The sequence below is a fragment of the Pteropus vampyrus genome, unplaced genomic scaffold (assembly GCF_000151845.1).
Source record: "Pteropus vampyrus isolate Shadow unplaced genomic scaffold, Pvam_2.0 Scaffold300, whole genome shotgun sequence".
Taxonomy (NCBI): domain Eukaryota; kingdom Metazoa; phylum Chordata; class Mammalia; order Chiroptera; family Pteropodidae; genus Pteropus; species Pteropus vampyrus.
This window is the reverse complement of record NW_011889081.1, coordinates 561,865-583,459: the sequence shown is the minus strand read 5'-3', so window position 1 is coordinate 583,459 and position 21,595 is coordinate 561,865. Positions and strand designations below refer to the sequence as shown.

Genomic DNA, 21,595 nt, shown 5'->3' with positions numbered 1-21,595 from the left:
AATGACACCATCTTCCTCCCCTGCAAGCACAAGAAGAAAATTCCATAAGAGAGATTTCTCATAATAAGCAAAGACCAACTTACTTACATCCCTGCCCTTGTTGAGAGGCTGAGAAAACACATGGACTTTAGAGTCAGATGGGGTTGGATTTCATTCCCGGCTTCGCCAGGATCTCATCAAATCTAAAATACTGTTTGTTGTGAGATGCGCCATATTTTATGCGCTAATAGGAAGGAAAATGTTGCCAATTAAATCACGACACTACAGTTATTGGAAGAAGTACTCTAACTTCAGAGATGGCAAAATGAAAAAAAAAAAATAAGTTCCTTAGAATGGAGAGAAAATGATACTTTCTAAGTTGGTGATGGTGGGTAAGTTAATTTCATATGCTTCAGTGTTTTTACATGTCAAATGACAAAAAGTTGAGATTTTTTGTGAGGATTGAGCCAGATCACTTTAACATGTTGGGCATCATGTTTCAGCACGTAGTAGGTACTCTTTGCCTCCAGTTATAATAAACCACCACAATTCTTCCCTAGTTTGTGTAGTGGACTGTTAATATGTTTGCCTGCCCAGCACCCACTTCCCTGTCTGCTGGTTCAGAGCCCCTTGACTTTCCCTGGAGACTCTCCTCTCTGCCCTTGTTCCATGCCAGGTTTGGGATGTGTTGGCTCCACATCAGTCTCCAAAAGTGGGATGTGGCTCTAGCCTGGTCACAGAGGACACTGCATCCTCTGGCCATTGTAATTGGTTCAGCCTTGAGCTCATGTCCCAGTCAAAGCCAATGAGGTGTGATTGGGACTTCCCACGGGGCTGTTGGAGAGCAGAGAATCTGCCCTACTGGTTCCCATATCTAAAGCTTATAAAATTTGGGGGTGTTTGTAAGAAGGGGAAACTGCCATCTTATTTCCAGATATCTGCTCAACCACTGGCCTGATAACCTACTCAGAGGCCGAACAATGTGGCAGTTCAAAGTGTGCTCTGATACTGGATTGCCTGGTTATTGCCTTTCTCCACCACTTGGATGCATGTTACTCAAATGCTCTCTACCTCAGTTTCCTCATGAGGTTAGCTTTTATTTTTCCTGTAGAGGGAGAGACAGTGGGCAAGGCAGCATGGTCAGGTGAAGAAAGGGCAATTTTGTTTCCTGCAGGGTACTGAAGGGGAATCTGGAATGTGCCTGTAGACCCCAGGGTTGGGGTCTATAGAGGGAAGATGAAACTGTGGGCTCCGGTAATGGCAGACATAGCCGCAGCATGGAGCATTGGATTCCTTATGTTAGAGGAATTGGGTAGGTCAGCTATGAAATGTAGCTGAGTCTTGCAAGGCCCCAGCGGGGCCTGCAGTTGCTGCTTGACACTAAGACCCTTGTCATTGGGGCCTGGTGACCTTCACTCCTCTATGTTAGGCCATGGGCAACTAGGCAGGGCAGCAAATTACAACCAACAGGATAAGGGTCACAGCTTCCCCGCAATCTGTCATTGCGGGAGCTGACATCTCTTCTATTGCCTTGTCTCCAGAGGGTAAACCAGGGAAGGGTGTGTGTGCGTGTGTCAGAGAGTAGACCATAGGCCATGCTCCTTCCTTCAGGTTGCTGAGGCCACCCGGGGAGGAGAACTTTGACTTGGTTACAAGATGAAGGTTTTACCATAAGCAGCACTGAATCTTCAGGAGTGGGGCTGTTGTAACAACAAGTGACTACAAAGTTGTGAAAATATTCTCAAGTGATCTGCTCCCCAGCAGAAAGGTGATTTTGGGCAAACCTTAGTAAAATTGTTAGGAAAAGAAAATAATTTCCTGTATGCTCACCAATGAGTTAACAAGATGGACACATCTCACTAAAGAGATCCTGTTTTTGTAAAGCAGGTCCTTAACCAGGAAGGGGTACACAGTAGGTACTCAACAGATTTTTGGTTCAATGAATGAATGGCCTGCTTACTTGGGGAGCAAGTACTTTCCTTGGTCTCAGCTAATCTTTCACCTTTGAGGGTTATTCTGTGATATTTCCTGTATCTTCCAAGATTTGGATGTTCTATAAAACACTCTAAAGTTCATTAGCTTCAGTAGAACTAAAGGATGGTGGTAGTATGACTGCATTGATTTGGTATGGAGAATAAATGGCTGGGAAGAATTTTGGGATAATATCCCCTGGGTTGTTGCAATTTGGTTAACAAATGAGTGGAAAACTATAATCAAAAGTAATGCCAGATCTGCCCATGTATGTTTGAGAGAGAGAAATAGGAAAGCAATTTGGAAGTTATAGGGGATGATATTGGTTCCCCATCCAGATCTCCTTACTTGGCTAATGCGCGCATACCCAATTCTGATGGTGATGGTGTCTGCTAATGACTCACAGCTGCCCTATGTTCTGGAAAATTACCCTCACCCAAGCGGCTAAGTCCTGCTTTACCTAGGAAGGTGTTCCATACTATTCCTCCATACCCAGCTGACCGTGGCCAGTGATTGACTGATGGAGGACAAAAACCAGCTCCCTGCCTCAGGGTGGGATAACATCGGGGTGCAATTCATGCTCCAGAGTTCCCCATGGGGTGAGGCTGAAGCTGGTCTCCACCTGGGACCACATCTTACTTAGCTCAGTGTCAAGCAGCAACCCTCTGTCCTGTTAGGTTTCCTCACTCTCATCTTTTGAGAGCTCTCCTTTAATGTATTACGAGCACTGAATTCCTGCCTCAGGCTCTGCTTTCAGGAACTTGACCTCAGACAAAAGTCTTAATTAATGCTAAAGACTTTGCAAGGCTAAAGGAGCTCTGCTATCCATAGCTATAGGTGAAATACTGTCCCTTCTGCATGCCAGTATTCATTTTCTACTAGGTGATCAGTTTTATTTTCTCTAAAGTGTTTTCCTCAATCTGAAATTATCTTAATTTGTTCACTTATTTGCCATCTATTTCTCTCCTTTAGAATGTAAGCTCAAGGAGATCACAGGCCATGTCGATCTTTTCCTGGGACCTAGAACAGGCTTGACTCACAGTAAGTGCTAACTGTTGATTAAATGTATGTTAAATGAATGCATGAGTCATATTTCCTTTTGTGGGTACAAAAGCCATCCTGTTCTCACTCCTGATTAACTTATGGAAATAGTTACAGAAACATTTTCTCTTTTGGATTCTAGCATCTTATTTGTAATCTCCACAGGTAACACATTTTCCTTTCTGATAATAGAATTTCTATGGTTGCTTTAACTTCCAAATCCTCTAATATTTATTTATTGCATTTCTGATTGGCAATCGACACAATTCTGTTTTCAGCGACGGTACTTTGTTTAACTTACATATAAATTGACTTTGCTCTGAAGAATGGAATTGACTGGAAGGATGTCACTTCTAACATTTTGCAGAACATAGTTTGACTGGCTATTTTATTATTTAGAATAAGCTGACATTGATATTCTGAGGGACTTAGGTAGCCTTGCATATCCAGTTGAGTTCTTGATGTTTGCATGTTAAATTTCAGATGTCCCCAATTTAAAATTGTTTTCTTAGGCTGTTTTCTCAGAACATATACTTTTAAAGATATCTCAAGCTGTAGTTTTAGGAAACTATGATTTTTCTCAGTTGGTCCCATGCGAATTTTAAGAGTTGTGCTGCTTTATGAAATTAGCTCCAGAAAGAATGAGTGTGAGCATGCGTGTACACACACACACACACACACACACACACACACACACACACACACACACGACTTTGTTTATTTGGGACACATGATAATCAAAAGTGCTATTTTCAACAAATACTTCTGAGAAGTAATCTGAGCATTTAATTGGATGCAAAAGAGTTGGTATTTACTATTCTACCCCTTTAATTAGCATAATCAGTGTTTCCAGTAGCCATAGCAATTGGAAAATCGCTAGTTTTATTAGGTTCATTATTCTCCCTTAGTGTAGTGTTGCATCAATGTGACTATTACTCTTAAGTTGCTTCTTTAAAACAAGAGTTGGTACTTCCTACAGGCAAATCCTGACTATTGAGTTTTGTTCAGAGTCCACCAAACTCTTCAGAACCAATAATTAGAGGAAAGGTTTCAGTTTAATTTTTGCATTTTGTCTTGTCTGTTCCTTTAGGTGACAGAATTAATTTCACAAGGCATACATTTTAGGAAGGCCCATGAATGGTTCATCAGGTTGGGAGTATGTGTGGGTTATAGAAAGGAATTAGTTATTCATTCTAGGGAATGATTGAGTGGAAAGAGATGTACTCCATGCATTTGAAATTCAGAAGTCAGAGTTGGTTCTGGGTGTTTTCATTGCTTTGCTGTGCTTGGGAGGAGTCACTGAGCAGAAGGCAGTTAGCTGTCCAAGGTTCTGTTTTCTTCCCCCTCACACCCTTTTTGGAGGTCAGATTATTATTCTTAGAGCCTTTATGATGTATAATAAAGACACAGTTTGGGCCAATATTGGGATGCATTATCTTGCTATTAATGCTCTTCTAAGCAGATGCTGGCACCATTTTGCTCACAGCTCTTCCAAGTTTGGATGCTAGACCTGGCTTACAATGAGAATGATAGCTGTTCTCCCACCCTCTCCCCAAATCCCTTCCTGGTAGTCACCTATCATGGTCCTGTCACAGATTCTTGAAGATCTCACTCAGATCACCCTCTGCCATTTCCTCTTTAATACTCTCTATAGCTTCTCTGGAGACAGGTGAAGCATACCTCTAGGTTTTATGGTTTTCCTGGGTCTTACAGTCATGGTTACTTGCCTTTAATAGAATTAGGACTTCTGAACTTAGAGAAATACCTCAGCCATTGATTATGTTCAGTTATTGGAAGTACTCATTGAAAATTTGAGCCCGTTCTAAATGGAGCCTCTTGGTTTATACCCTGACTATTAGTGAAGTCCTACTGGAATGTGGATATGCTTGTGGTCTGTGAATCACGGACACAAAGGCAGTCAGGAATCCCATCTTTTAGGCATCATCCACCAAGGCTTGTCAATTCTCGTGTATCTTGGTGGATTCTGGCAGCATTAGTGTCACTGAAGGAAAACATTTTAGTCATAGAAAAGGTTCATGCATCAATTTCTACAAAGCTTACCTGGAAGAAACTTGGGAGAAGGATGGATTTTCCCAGAGCTGGATACGGGGCAGACCACCCTCCTACAGTCTTTCACGGCAATGCAGATGTATGGCCCTGAATGGCATATGGGGCCAGCTGGAGTGCTGTTCCTGGGGTGTTGGCCTGGGGCTGGAGGTTTACTTTGATTACAGCAGCTTTTCTGCCAGCCCCTCAGGGAGCTGGCCACTGGCTCTGTCCCGCAGCAGGAGCTGCCAGTGGCTGAATGGGATACACCAATTTGACGTTCACCTGCTAAATGAGCGGTGTGTTGTCAGTCGCCTGGCCCTATACCAGATCCTCTTTTTGCACAACCACTTATGAATTCAGCAAAGAAGAAAAACATTCTGATTATGAATTGAGCAGAAGGAAACAATGTCCTGCAAATAAATGGCAATGAGACAGAACCATGAATAAGAAAAACGATAAGAAAGCAGAATGCTACCAGAGGCCTCGTGCCAGTGAACAAACATCATGGCAAAAGACTAGAGAGGCCCTGGATTTTGAATAGTGAATAAGGAAGATTAGCTAGACCTCTCCAGCAACTAGGCAACTAGAAGAGTCACTATGAAATCTATTGCTAAATGTGTTGGCTACAGAGATAATATATCATGGTTAAGAGTTAAGAGTTGCTGAGTCCAGAGTATTTAAGATTCAGCTCTGCCTTACACTAGCTTTGTGACTTTGAGAAGTTATGGTGCTGCTCTGTGCCTCAGTTTACTCATCTGTTAAATGGGCATAATTATAGCACCCATCTTAGAATTGTTATACATTAATATGTGTAAAACACTTAAATCAGTGCCTGGCTCATAGTAAGTGTTATAAGTGTTATTTTTGTGGGAGGACAGAATTTATTTGCATAGTCTATGCCTTAAAGCTTAAAAACATGACAGAGAGGAAGGGATCTAGGGCTTAACAGGGAAAAAATGAACCTGAGGTAGGATAGGATCATTGCCAACCCTCCGTATTTTTCTAGAGCTGCATCGTCCATTATGGTAGTTCCTAACCATGTGTGGTATTTAAATTTAAATTGAAACTAATTAAAATTAAATATAATTACAATTCAGTTCCTCAGGCTCACTAGCCATATTTCAAGGGCTTAATAACTGCCTGTAGTTAGTGACTTCCATATTGGACAGTGCACAGTTGAACTTGTCCCTCATCACAGAATGTTCCACTGGATAGTTCTGGCCTAGAGCTGTAGTGACCAGCTGAAGAAGTGCTAAAATGATTCCGCCTCCATTCATAAGCATGACTAATAGTTTTTGAGCATTTAGTTCTAAGCATCTTACAGGCAATATCTCAGTTAATCCTCCCAATGACCTATGACACAGGCACTCTGACAATCTTCATTTTACGAATGGGGCAACTCAAGCACAGAGAGGAAGTCATTGCCCAAGGTCATACAGCTGGAGAAGGGCAGAGTGGGCCAAGCTCCTGCTTCAGGAGTGTGAGTATACAGCCTGAGGTTCTGAGCTGCTGGATTACACCACCTTGCAATGTGACATGCATGGAGTGGGCTTGGAGCACAGAGATGAAGTGCCAGGATAGCTTAGGAGCAAAGGCTGATGTCTCGGGGAAGAAAGAGGTCCTATTCTAAAATGACAACTATGGAAGCTCATTGAGAAAATGCAAATCTGGCAACAGGTTTTGGGGCTGGGAGTGAAACACATATCTCCAATTTCTGCCTTTTCAAAGCAATAATGAATGGTCATTGGAATCCTTTCAAGCAGATGTTCTCATCAGAGCTTTTCATGGTCTGAAGATGCATTAAATGGTCATCTTCATTCCTAGGGGCTTTTAAGCCGAAGTCTGAGGCAAGTGTATAAACAGATATTTATTAAAAAACTGCTGAGTCCAGACCCTGTGGTGAGCCCTGGAGGTACAATCATGGCTAAAGCCCGTCTCAGCCCTCATAGAGACTTGTCCATTGTTAACAGCTAAAACGTAATGAGCATTTCCTCTGTGCTCACTGCTTTTCACGCATCTCTCATTTAATCCTTACATCAACTATATTACATAAGCACATCATCATGATCCCTATTACATGTTTAGGTAAAACATGCTTAGAGAGGTTAAGTCACTTGCCCAATGTCACACAGCTCCTAACTCCCGTCCCACTTGCCTAGGAATGAGAGTCAACAGCCTTGGAAGCCAGCCTAGAGTTTCTGTTGGTACCTGTCTCTGGACTGTGATCCAGAGAGGGAGAACACCATTGTCCCACCACTCAGTCTTGTTCTGTGTGGTCTTGAAGGAGTACTTCCAGCATGTCTCAGTGTTAAACATCATGTTATGAGTGATTCCATGATCTTCAATCCAGCGACCTTGGGGATAAAGAAGGGAAGGTACTGATAAGTTCTATGAACAAATGCTGCTAGGGGTATTAATGTGGTCGTAAGATCACCTTCCCTGACATCCTTTTGGTTGGCCCGTGTCTTCTGGTGGGCTCTCGTTCCAGGTAGCCACCCTGGGGCTTCAGACTTGTTTGTCTGGTGGTATAAATATTGGTAGCCACAAAGGAAGGGCTAATCGCATCTCAGACCTGTCAAAACAGACTTCACAGCCCAGGGGGAAGCTGGTGTTGGCTATGAAAGCTGATGAAGGAGGAAGGAAGTCAGAACATAGGGAAGCCAGGTTATTCTGTGTCCAGGAGCTAAGAGCCTAGAATTTGGACACTTCCTGTGGGATTATTTTTCTTATCTTCTACTTGTGATGATGTGATTCAATATTGAACATCTAGTGGGACGGATTCTCAGCAAACCTCGCAGGATTTCTCCAAGGACTCCCATGGGTTGCGCCATTTGAGGAAACCAATGGAATCAGGAAGGCTCTCTAGACATGGATGGGTGTAGACTTATTTCTGTCTACTTGAGGGAGGAAGGTGGATGTTGGGGAATGTGAATAAGCTAGATTGTTCCTGAATACATAGGAGTTGAAAAGTATAAAAAAAAAAAAACCTTTGATCTTACCAGGGAAAAGGGAAGTGCACGTGGGGGGCAGTCTAAGGGAAGAACTGAGCGCTTTCTTCCCCCGCCTCCTAGAAGAGAAAGACTCTGGGTGACCCTACTGACTGTAACAAGATAGTGACGATTTTTCTAATGTCTAAGGTAAACTGAGGCAGGACATTGCTGGTCATGGGAACAGAGTAGGTAGGGAAAAGCTCTCTGCTGGGTCAGAGTTGCCACCAGGCTGCTGGTGGGTAAAGTAAAGTCCCCCTAAGGTGGCCAAGGCTTTCAACTGGGAAGAAACAAAAACAGTAGTTGCTATAAAGCTTTAAATAGCTGTTTCCACTTTGTAGGTAGGCCAGGCAGCCAACCACATGCTGGGTCACTAGAAAGTTGTGCTGCTGCCAGGGATTGGGGCCTTGAAGTGTCAAGATTCCTAGTCAGGGATCAAATCAGACTGTTGGCAGGGGAAGGGCAGAGACCTAGAGTTCGTGAGAGCTGGGTGCCAACCCCAACTTAGCTATTGAACTTGATGTGCGAACTTGAACAAGCCCTTAATTCTCCTGGCCTTGGTTTGCCTGTGTAATGGGGTGGGGCTTATGTGAGGCAATAGTGGCACCCATTTACCATCATGCCATACGCCAGCACCTCTCTCAAGTCCTTTAGGGATATTCATTCATGTAATTCTCCCAATAGCCCTGCAAGTGGCTATTATTATAGTCTGCTTTAGCGATTTCCCCCTTTACAGGAAACTGAGGCACAGAGTTTGCTCATGGTCATGAGGCAGAGCTGGGCTTTCAACCTGGGAGGTTAGCCTGTTATTTTATTCAGATAAAATTCACATAACTTAAAATTAAACATGAACATTTAAAAAATATTTATGTTTTTCTTTTCTCTTTTTTAACCATTAACATTTTAAAACATACGATTCAGTGGCATTTTGTGCAGTCACATTATTGTGTAATAACACCTCTGTCCAGTTCCAAGACATTTTCATCACCCCAAAAGGAGACCCTGTATTTGTTTGCCCCCTGGTGGCCACAAATCTACTTTCTGTCTCTATGGATTTGTCTGTTCCAGACATTTCATAGAAATGAAGTCATGCGATATTGACCTTTTGTCTCTGGTTTCTTTCACTGAGCATAATGTTTTCTAGGTTCATCCATTCTGTAACATGTACTTCATTCCTTTTTATGGCCGAATAATATTTCATATCTGAAGAGACCAGAATGTGTTTCTCCATTCATCAGCCGATGAACATCTGGGTTGCTTCCACTTTTTCGGTTACTGTGAGTAATGCTACTATGAGCATTCGTGTACAGGTATCTGTTAGAGTCTCTGCTTTTAATTCCTTTGGATAGATACCTGTGAGTAGAATTGCTGGGTCTTATGGTAACTCTATGTTTAAGTTTTTGAAGAATTGCCAAACTGTTTTCCACAGTGGCTGCACCATTTTACATTCCCAGCAGCAATGTCTAGGGTTCCAATTTCTCTACATCCTTGCCAACACTTATTATTTTCTTTTTCTTTTTCTTTTCTTTCTTTCTTTTTTTTTTGATTATGGCCAACTAGCAGTTAGTGAAAGGGTGTCTCTTTGTGGTTTTGACCTGCGTTCCCAATGCCTGATTGATGTTGGGCATCTATAGCTGGTGCTCTTATTCTCTCTGTTATCCGGTCTCTCAGGAGTGAGGATTGAATACCTTGAGTGGGAGCACTTTGTTACAGGTAGGTTGAGGCTGTAATGGGCAAGAACCTTTTAAGCCTTGCAAATGAATCATGGCATCCTTCTGAAGTCTACAACGAGACCTCTTCTTGTTATAGTGCCTGAGCTTTCTCATGGCTGAGCCATGCCACATCCTAGCAGATGAAATGGAAGCACAGAGATAATTTACCCAGGGAGTAGCTCGACTTTGCCTTTTCTTAAGCCTGCAGTATCCTGGATTCTGTTTTATCTTTATGCCCAGTAGAAAGCAAATCACCTGGGGATAACAAACATCTGCCATTTCACCTATTCAAGTGTTTCTCCATGGTATTTTCTACCACCATCATTAGAATCAATTGAGTTGCTTGTTGCACAGATTCCCTTGTCCCTATTCTAGCTCTAGCTGAATCTGTACCTCTGAAATGGGGTCTGGGAGCCTGCATTTTAATAAACTCTCTAGGTGGTTTTAGTGCCCACTAACATGATAGAACCATTGGTTGAGGAGCTCTTAGTCATTCACACATGCATGTTAGTCATTAACCTACATGCATTAATTCTGTCAGATTACCCATAATTCTGAAATGCAGAAGCCCTCCTGAGGGACTGGGGGAGGGCAGGCAGCCATCAAAACCTCGCTCACTGCAGTATCTGGGAAAGCTTGGGGGTCCAGAGCCACTGGGAGGACTTGGGAGGAGTAACTGGAGGAAGCTGCGGGCACAGACTTCCCCCTGCTGCACCTTAAGGATGCTACTTGGGTGTCCTGGGACTCAGGGGTCAATTATAATTTCAGTTAAGTAGACTAGCCTGGTAACCAATCATAGAATCCATTTTCCCCTCAAAGTAATGTTACCCAAGTTTCAAACAACTAAGCTAAAATGAGCTCAGGGAGCATGACCCTTCCATTCTGTGGCACGGCTAGTCCCAGTAATTGCACAAAAGGAACCATCTCTGTGGTATTTGGGTTATTTCCACCCTGACACTTAAATGCATGTTCTAAATCCAACCAGCAGCTGGGGACCACTAATGACCTAGCAGAGGTTTCCACGGCCCCTTTGATTCTTCCTTCCTGCTGCTCAAACTTCTTTATCCCGGTCAAGGGCCAGTCCGGGAATGTGGGCAAAACAAGACAGAGGAGAGGAAGAGCTAAGGAACAAACAGCTGCAGGGAGCAACATTCACAGTTTTACTTAAATTGCATTTTCTACTCTGGAGACAACCAGAGACCTGGCTGGAAAAACTATGTGAAGGCGACACTGTTGGCTGTGCCTGGAGTTCCAAAAGCTGCACAGGAGCGGGTTTCACTTGGGTCAGAGGGTGCTGCCCTCCCTGTAGTACGATACTGTAGAAAGAGGGCTGGACTCAGAGGTGGGACACCCGGATTTGGTCTTGGCTCTTGTAAGCCCTCGGTCTTTCTCTCGGCCTCAAGTTTCCTTCTTTGTAAAACAAGCCAGATTAATTTCCAAGGGCCTTTCTAGCTCTGTCATTCTGAGAGTCTGTCATCCATTTCATTTCAATGTCTGGTGATGTGGGTAATTATGCAAGTTAAACAGGAAATAGGATGAGCTCTCCTTGTGAATGAGATTCCTGCTGCTTGCTAATTATGCTTTAATCAGGGTACAATGCAGCCACCCACACCAAATCAGATGCGGCAAGGTGTTGGTAAATTCACCCAGCGGAGCTTTCAGGTCTGGGAATGAACCCAGATGGATTCAGCTCCTCTTGGCTCCCAGGGACTGACTGACATTTATTTCTCAAGTACTTGCAGAGTAAGTTTAGGAAACCATGAAGTTCAAAGTTTGGTCCTAATGTTTCTTTTCTCCCTCCCTTCCTCAAATATTTTGAGCCAAATGCTATTCTTTATTGTCTCCTGTACTAATAATCTAGGGGGCAGGAGAGAGAGAGAGTTAAAAATAGGAAGAACATGTCCTGGAGTGCCTGTAGTGTTCATGAGTACCCTTTCTTAGAAGCCCCCTACTCATAGGCCCTACTGAAATGCAGGTTTAGGCATCAGATTTGGACCATGTGACATCTCCTTCCCATATTCAGTTGGTTGGCCAGAAACCCAGTTCTCTCTCTCTCTCTCTCTCTCTCTCTCTCTCTCTCTCAAGACTTGAATCAAGAGACATAGCAACTAATCAGTCGGTGGGTTCTGCTGTCTAGCATGGTAGACCATGAGTGAAAAGGGGAAACTGGTTTCCGGTGAGAAAAGCAAAGAAAGTCCATGCGATTGATGAGAGAGACCACTGGGCTTCCGAGAGCCAGAAAGAGGAAGTTTCCATTCTCTAAATGCTTCTAATTTGGTTCCCATATCCATGAGTTTGCCTGCGGTCCTTTTCCTTGAGCTAGCATGAATTTCTGTTTTTTATAATTGTCATTTCCTAACATGGTTGAGAGTGGGGCTGTGCCTCATTTATTTTGGTATCTCCATGGCATAGAGCATAAGCCTTTACCCTTAGTAGGCATTCAACAAATGCTTATTGACTTTAATTGAACAAATTCCCTCCTAACCCCTGCCCTATTTGCAGACAGCCAGGTATGATCTGAACAAGTAGGAAGCAGAACTTGATTTAGTCTGAAGTTGATTGGGAAAAATACTTTAGTGGGGTTAAAATAAACCATGCTATAACTTAATAACTCAATAAGATCATCTCCCTCCCCAAACATTTGCTCTGTTCCTACCTACTAATTTTCAGGTGGAACAGTATATATTTGCAAATAGTCCATTTGGTCATAGACAGACTTTTATGCATTCACTTATTAGACAGCAATTTGAGGACCTACTATGTGTTGTTCGCTAATTCCTTTGAACGTACCATATACACTATAAACATATCTTCACTTTCCTTTCGATTTGCGAGGTCCAGTTCTTCATTAAGTTTGCATTCCCAAAACCAAAGAAGAAAATGTCTTATTCACCAGCTAGTCTGAAATCAGTGCGGAAGAACAGCTGCCAGATCAGGTCAACCAACCACCTTAAATCAAGCTAATGATCCAATCTTGAGCAGACAAACTCATTCAAAATCACAGCCAAGGCACTGATGGAAAAACAGCCCCCAGTGGGGCTCAAGTCTACAACCCAGAGTGCCACCCATTGATAATCCACTGGACCCATAACAAAAGTATTGAAATGAGAACAGGTGGCCCAGTATACCATCTGAGATTTAATACCTTTTCAACTCCTGCTATAGAAATGAGTCTTGCCCCCAACAGTAGCATCATCAGGTGGCAGCCCTTTTCTGGATGGAGAAAATAAAGCCCTAGCCTGCCCATTTTACCAAGCTGCTCTTGCTCATGTGTAAATGCAAATGAGAAATACTGACACTGCTTCTTTTTGACATTGCTTTTTAATTATTGCCATCAATAAATCATTTTATCCTTGAGCAGACTTGAGAATGGCCCAAAGGCAGAGGCCCAATTCTTTAGGAACTAAGCCAACAAAGAATGCGCTTTCTCATCCCCTTTAATCTTCCTTTAATCTGCTGTCAGAAATGGGAGTGCTCTTTCTTCAAGGAGCTGGAAGCAAAAGGCTGCCCTTGAGTTCCAGTTGGGAACTCAACTCAGTATTGACACACAGTTCTCCCCTTGGCCTGACTTACTGGCCACTGTCACGGAAACAGGATCTGTCCTCTCTTCTGGATTTTTTTCTTGCTTCATTTTTTCTCTTTTCATTGTAGTGGGCTGAGTGGTGCCCCCTTCTCCCCAAAGATATGTCCATATTCTGTGAATGCTGCCTTATTTGGAAACAGGGTCTTTGCATAAGTAATTAAGTTAAGGATCTTGAGATGAGGAGATCATCCTGGATTATCTGTGTGGGCTTTAAATCCAAAGGCCAGTGTCCTTATAAGAGGCAGAAGAGGAGAGAACAGGAGGAGGCAGTGGGACCAGGAAGGCGGAAACTGGAGTGATACTGCCACAATCCAAGGAATGCTGGCAACCACCAGAAGAGGCAAGGGAGGATTCTCTCCTAGAACCTTTAGAGGGAGCACGGCCCTGTTGGTGCTTGATTTTGGACTTCTGGCCTGTAGACATTTTGTTGCTTTAAGCCACCAGTCTATGGTACTTTGTCATAGCAGCCACAGGAAACTAATATGTGGTTCCAGCCTCTCCTTTCACTCAAGGCCTTGGAATCCATGGAAGACATGATTTTTTGCTTGGTTGCTGTGGTGTTTTGGGCTGACCCTTCCTCTTATGTGATCTGTGGACTCTTAGCAACAGCAACATCTGGGAGCTTGGTAGAACTGTAGACTCTCAGGCCCCAGCCTGGACCAGCTGAACCAGAATTTGCGTTTTAATTGGATTCCCAGGTGGTTCACATACACATTCAAGTTTGAGTAGCACTAGTTGGAGAAACTCTGAGGTGGCAGTTAGATCTTTTCTCCACCTGCAAGAATTCTACTTTCTTCATGTTAAATCTGTTAAAAATGGCAGAGAGGTTATGTAAAGACCAAACCAAACCAAACCCTAGGTTAAAAATGCATACTGATGTGTTATGGATCCAATGACATGATATCTGGAGTTTGCTTTAAAAGATTTCGGAAAGCAAGAAAGGAAAGGAAAGCAAGAAAGGGAAGAAGAGGTATTGTGTGGGGAGAGTGGAGCAAGACTGGCAAAATGTGGACACGTTCTTGCAGCTTGGTGCTGGGTACGTGGCGGTTCGTTGCTCAATGTTCTCTGCTTTTTCTGCAGACATTTGCATAATGAAAAGTTAGGAGATATCTTGTTTCCCAGCCTTCCTTATTTTCAATTTTTTTCATGACTCCATTTTTTTTCTCCCTTTGTGGAAACGACAGGTATTGGAGGGACATCTCTTTTTTCTGTCTCAATCTGTGGTTTTCTTTGCTCTGTTTGCCTGTGTCTGGGGCTTTGTTGACTTCCAGGACTTTTTCAGCAGAGAGCTGTTGCTAGTGGAGCAGGATGGGAGCTGATTAAGGTTTACAGTATCTTATAACTAGGTTTCCAACATCTGCTGGGCTTTATTGTTACTGGCAGCAGCAGGAATTTAATTTCCTTTCTCTTTCCCTAAACCCCTTACTTCTTTCAGGCTTTTCCCCCCACTCACGAGAGTATCACATATGTGACCTTTGGCTCTCTGATTTACATGTGATTTGCATATTACACATCTAGTCCAGGACTTCTCAACTAGGGGTTGATTTTGCCCCACCCCTAGGAACATTTGGCAATGTCTAGAGCTAATTTTGGTTGTCAAAATTGGGGAAGGGATGCTGCTTGCATCTAGTTAGTAGAGGCGAGGGATGCTGTTAAACACTCTACATGCACAGGACAGGCCCCGCTAAGACAAAGAACAATTTGGCCCCAGGTGACAATAGGACCAATGTTAAAAAACTCTGATTTAGTCCTAAAGATCGTCCAACTACATTTGGCCATATTTCCTCTGCTCATGTCTCATGTCGAAGGAGAGGTGGACTGATGACCTAGTCTATCGATGGGGAATTTTTATCTCCTGTAGGTTGATTTTGGGATAGAATGTAAGCAACTGGTCATTTGTGCAAGTTGTGCTCTGCACACCTCCAGGGGGCACCACCCACATGGTATTCATGAACCCCCATCCCCTAGAATTGTGCCGTACACAATCTACATGGTTACTCTGGTTTTGGGGTTGCCCAGGAAGTGGGGTTCTGAAACTGGGAGAGACTTAATTTCTGGCCAGCAGGGGCCCTGAAGCTAACATTGAGTGTCCTTTCAAAGAAGGAGAAAATGTTGAGCAGATGGGACCTCACTTTTATTATTCTTGACCATCATCTAGTTAGGGAGTGTCTCCTTTTCACCCCAGGGCCATATCCATTTGACTGATCTAAAATTGTCAAATTGTAATATCATGGCTTATGCTTTTGATAGCTTTTGTCCGAAACCTAGCAGTGATAGCTTCTTAATTTCAGTTAGTTCCTTGGGGGAGAAAATATATGCTGCCTCCGTCAGACTTCCTATCTACCCACTATTGGCTTGGTGGGATTTCCTTAGTTTCAGCAGCATAACTTTGCAATAAAAACTGAGATTGCAGAAATGTTCATTGTCATTACCAGTGATGGAGCAGTAAGTACAGGCTTCTGGAGAGAGAGAAAATCAGGTAATTTCAACTAGCAGAATGAGCTGCTAACTCTCGGAGAATAGCTTTTCATTTTGGTAAGATCTGAAGGGAATTGTGACAGATTTCAGGGAGATGGAGGGACAGTGCTGGGAAGTGGCTGTTTTTATGTGTGGTTACCACATCCACTGGGAGTCATGCCCTGTGGGCAGCCCCATGGATGGAGTTGTGCTTTCTTGAGACTGAGTACTGGGTCTCTGGACTGCAAACCCCCATCCTTGCACTGCTGGGTCCAGGCTGGTGTGGTGAGCTTCTGCAGTTTCTGCCAGTCCTTCTTCCATTGTTCCTCCCTCTGATAGCAGTCCCTGATTTTTCTCTGGGGACTCACTAGCCTACCACTCGCAATCCAGGTGGTTTGCCACCCCTACTCTGATCTGGAGGTGGGCATGTGGTCTCAGCTTGGGTGTTCAGCGTCATTCCACCTCCCTGGCCAAAATGATTGGTTATGAGAAGCAAATTGACCCAATGACAGTCAATCTTGAGATTTTTGGTCCCTCTTAGAAAAGAGAAATAAAAAGAGAAGGAGAAGGAGTGGGAAAGAGAGAGAAATCGATCATTCTGATGACATAATTTGAGGACCTGGATGTAGTCATACCCGAAGCTACCAATTAATTATGCATTATAGGACTGGTATGAGTTGAATTGTGTTCCTTAAAAAAGATATGTTGAAGCCCTAAACCTCAGGACCTCAGAATGTGACCTTATTTAGAAATAGGGTCATTGCAGAAATGAGGTCATACTGGAGTAGGGTTGGCCCCTAATCCAAATGACTAGAGTCCTTATAAGAAGATGGCCATCTGAAGACAGAGACCCAGGGAGAACACCATGGTTTGGATGGAGGATTGGAGTGGGGTACAGAGAAAGGTTTGGGAGGATGTAAGTCAGTAAGATCAACGTTCTCTGTCTGATGCCCTGAGCTGTCAGAGAAGGATGCAAAGAGAAGGAAGGATCCCAGGAAAGTAGCTCTTTTTCCGTCTCCCTGGTGGAACTACAGAGAAACAGAAGCAACCTCCACCTAAAGGTCTGTGGGATTTGGGAGCAGAGGGGACATGAGCCTATGTTGTAGGACAAACTCTGGAAAGATGGCAAGACCCTGGAGACATATGTATATAGTTGCCACCATCCCTACTGCCTGGCCCCATGGAGATGCTCAAACAATAATCATCTAATGAAAGAATATATACAGCCAAAACCCACTAAAAAAACTCCAAGAAGAGTTTCCCAGTAGCAGGGAAAGCTGATGAGAATCATGTGATCCTGGCTTGGATGAGGGCTGCGATATCCACACACCTGACAGCTCTCAAGCATGGTGAGGTCCTGCTGCCCGGATGTGGACTATACCCCGGGTGGCTCAGGGTTCTGACTCGGGCAGCCAAGTCAGCTGTGTTTTAGCGGGGGTCACTCATGGGCCCTGTGCGTGCTGCGTGGCCTCTCTGGCTGTGCACTCTGCCTGGGACCACCTAACCCTAGTTCCTTGGAATCTGTCTAGGATGCTCGGAGGGGTGGCTATGTGGCTTCTTCCACCTGAGCCCTTGTCAGAGCTGTGCCATCCTAATTCGCAGCTGAGATGTAAAGCAGTACTGCGGGGCTCCCTGTCATCACTTCTCTCCCGTGTTAAATTGCCCAGAGGTGTTCGTAAGAACACCAGTTAATTAGTCGTTGGGCCAAGAGAGGCCTTTTTATCATAGTTTGTGTCAGGCCTACCCCCTGGAATCTGATGAGGTCTTTGGGCGCTGGCAGCACCAATTTTTATCCATTATTTTTTCTATTATGGATAATTCTTTTCCACAGTGGAGTCAGACAGAGGTCGCCTTGAGCCCAGCTCGCGAAGATGAATATCAGTGGTTTTGCTGGGTCCGGGGTGTCCTCTCTTTCATGAATACAACCTATCCAGGATATATAACTGTTGCCTAGAGGCTCTGAAGATGGGACATTCAACTCCTCTCCTTTGTTCACTGCCAGTGGGGAATGGAAATAGGACTGCTCCAGTGGATCATTAGCATTTGTATATATATATAAGTTAAATGACAGAAGTGAGATGCAAAGAATGTGACATGCTGCACACATTCTTTGCATCTCACTTTTGTCACTTGATCCATCTTGGAGATAGCTTCCTGTTGGGCACTAAGAACTTCCTCATTTTTTTCTTTAAAGGTGACAGAGTATGCCATTCTATGGATATGTTTTATTTAGCCATTCCCCTCTGGATGGATAGTTAGGTTGTGTTTGTTTTCTTTTGTGATTACAAACACTAATGCAATGACTAACTGAATATACATCATTTTCCACACACACTTCTATATATATATAGAAGTCCTACAAGTGGAATTACCAAATAAGAAAGTTTATGCATTTGTGATTGCGTTGGAAGTTGCCAAATTACCCTCCACTGGAGCTGTCCTGTTTCTATTCCCCATTGGCAGTGAACAAAGGAGAGGAGTTGGGGTGGTTTTGTAATTTTTAAAATTTGCTCTCACTGTTTACATCTTCTCATTAAAACCCTCCTGGGAATAAATAAAAGGTGGGCAAGCCTTATAATATTTTGTGCGTTCGTATTCTCAGTGTCCAGGGACCCAGCATCTACCCACGGGAGATCTTTTAAGTGTTAGAAAGTTAAAGCTGCAGGGAAGTGGCATTTGCTTTCTCCAGAAAAGGGCTATTTAGTTCCTGCTTCCCGGAGCTAATAGTTCCCAAATGACTTGCCTCTCAAAGAGTTTACATGTAGGAAAATCTCTCTCAGCAAATCTCCCTCCGAGTCACTGTTCAGCTTTATTTTTTAAGTTTCTGATTCAAGGGCCACTTTGAGAGTCTAATAGAAGCAATAAAACTCTCTCCCCTCAAAAGGCACCAGTAGTTGGCATGTCATTGGACCTCAGGGAGTGGCCCTCAGGACAGGGGTGAGGCTCATACTGCCAGGCATCCCTTTCTGCCCTGAGACAGGGGTCTGTGAATTCTGGTTCAGAACTGGGCAGAACTGGTTCCTGGTTCCAGGTCTGACTTTCCCCTTTCCTACTTCCTGGCCACGTGACTGGCCAGTTACTCAGCCTTTCTGAGCTTTAGTTTTCTCATCTGTGGAGTGGGGACAACACCGCTTTGCAGTATCATATTAGAGATGATGAAAACATAGCACCTCCTACAGTGCCCATGTTAGAGAAACAGGCTATTATTATTCTCATTATAGTAGAGTCCTTTGCAACTGGGATTCTGGAATAACCATATTCCTTCTTGTCACTGAGGCCTCACACATGCTGTTCCCCCTACCTAAAAGACTTTTCCTTCCTCTTGTCGTTAGAAGTCTCTTTCACTTGCAGCTCAACTGCTCCATCTCAGAGACCCCTTTCTCACCTCTCCAATTTCAAATCAGCTCATTCTGTCCATCTTCTCCTGGAGCAACGCTCCTCTTCCTTCTTGGTGCCTCTCGAAATTGTAGTGAGGTCTGTTAGCGTGTTTGCTTATCTCATGTCTGTCTGAGTTGGTGGAACTCATGCTCCAGGTAAGCAGGGGGAACCAACATGGACAAGGGCCCTGAGGCAGGCGGGGCTGAGTGGAGGCACAGGCAGGAGGCCTTTGTGATCTGGAGGGAAGCACTTGAGGAGAAGAGAGATGAAAGAGGCCAGGAGACAGAAGGTCAGGAACCAGGCCATGGGGACCTTCTGGGCCACAGAAAGACAAAATTTGCATTCTCTTCAAAGAGCGTTGGTGTCCCTCCAACTCTCCAGTATTAAGCAGGAGAGTTACCTGACCTAACTGAATTATTTAAACTTTACAGGTTTACTATTTTTATAAAATTCTTTTAATGATTTACTTTTTAAAAAAGATCACCAGCCACTGTGTGAAAGACAGAGTGGAGGGAAGGGTAGGCCTGGGGAGCAGGTAGATCCCTTAGGAGTCTGCAGTTCTGAGCTTGATTCTGACTGCAGGCCAGGGCTTTGTAGCCTATGAGGTTTTAGAATTAACCCTGAAATCCCAGTGTGTTCTAAGTTAGTGCTTCTTTCAGAGGTTGATCCCAAGTTGCATGAGCTGCCTCGGTCTCCCCAGAGCTAACCCGGCGTGAGGTCTGTCTAGGGAATGACAGATGCTGGCGACTTCCATCAGCATTTGCAGTCTGTCTGCAGAGTGGAGTTTACCTGAGATGGTGGTGAAGTGGGATGGGGAGGTCATTGTCACAAAGGGTGGGATGAGGTATTTGGCCTTCACACCCTCCTGGGCCAAGTGATCCATGTTGGGGATGTGCACGTCCTGGTCTTAGTCCCAGTGGAAGCCATCAGATGAGATCAGCAGCAGCTTGTTGAAGTTCTTCTCCGTGTGAATGGGGTGGCCACTGGCCCATCCCAGCAGGACAGGCAGCAGCAGCCCGAGGACCCCGAGCCCGTCATGCTGCGAATGCCTCACAGGCACACATCGCAGAGTTCATGGGCCTGCTCCTGTTTTCTCCCTTTTTTATCTGTGGTTGAACAAAGTCCAAATTGATAATTCTCCCCCGGCTCCATTGAGGATCAAAACACCTGGAATGTAACAAGATGGCACATTTTATGTGATGAAGCAGTTCTGGAAATGGATAGTGGTGATGGTTGCACGACATTGTGAATGCACTTAATGCCATGGAATTGTACACTCTAAAATGTAAAAGTGGTAAATTTTATATGTATTTTACCCCAATAAGAAAGGTCAAACCATGTGAAATATTTTGGACTCCTATAACAATTCCACTGTTGTGAAGATTTAGGGAACAAATTAGATTGGTGCTTTCCTTTGCTCAGTAGATCCTGTTTTTATAGGGAGAACAAATGATTGTTCATTATGATTATGAAAACAGCCAGGGTGGATTAACCGTCCAAGAAGGGAGTTAATACATTAACTCCATATATTATCTATCCCATTTAATGTTTTCTAAAAAAATTCTAGGAAGGTTATTTGTTGGAAATTCCACATAAGAATTTTTAAAAATTATTGAGGTCCAGTACACATAAGATAAATTTTACCATTTTGACCACTTGCAAGTGTATGAATTCAGTGATATTTAGTACATTCATGATGCTGTGCAACCATCACCACAATCTAGTCCCAGAGTAGTTTCATCATCCAAAAAGGAAACCCTATACCTGTTAGCAGTCACTCCTTATTCCTCCCTCTCCCAGCCCCCAGCAACCACTGATCTGCTTCCTGTGTTCAGATTTACCTATTTTGGACATTTCATATAAGTGGAATTATACAATATGTGGTCTTTTGTGTCTGGCTTCTTTTACTGAGCATAAAGTTTTCAAGACTCATCCATTTCGTGGCATGAATCAGTACTTTATTCCTTTCTGTGGCTGTATATTCTGTAGTTTAGATAGTCTACATTTGATATATCCATTCACCAGCTGAGGGACATTTGGATTGTTTCTCCCTTTGGCTTTTGTGAATAGTGCTGCTGTGAACATTTGTGTATAAGCTTTGAAGCTTTGATTTAAATAACCTCTTTTTTCTACTTAATTTTTACAACTTATCTGTGAGGCAGTTTTTACTTTGTAGCTGAGTAAACAGCTCATAGAGGCTATGGGACCATTCCAAGGTCACACAACACAAGTGAGATCAAGACTATAGTTTTAATACTTGGCTACGTGTTTGCTGGGGACAAGGGGGTTAGATTTCCCAAGGGAACAAATTGCTTTGAACACGCTTAACCATCTTTCCATCCACTCCACACTTACTGAGCATATTATGTTTGCTAGGTGCAGGAGACACAGAAGTATAGATGCAGAGGTTGCCTGTATGTGGCTCAGAGTCTAAGCAA

At 43.6% G+C, this 21,595-nt stretch overlaps 1 long non-coding RNA gene across 1 annotated transcript in view; it reads left to right on the top strand.

The window, feature by feature from the left end:
• LOC111730042 overlaps positions 1 to 21,595 on the top strand; it is a 39,757-nt gene that overhangs the window by 7,987 nt on the left and 10,175 nt on the right. Inside the window, exon 2 of the long non-coding RNA XR_002776535.1 lies at positions 2,923 to 2,991. This is a non-coding gene — a long non-coding RNA (uncharacterized LOC111730042). The remainder of the gene's footprint in view (positions 1 to 2,922; positions 2,992 to 21,595) is intronic.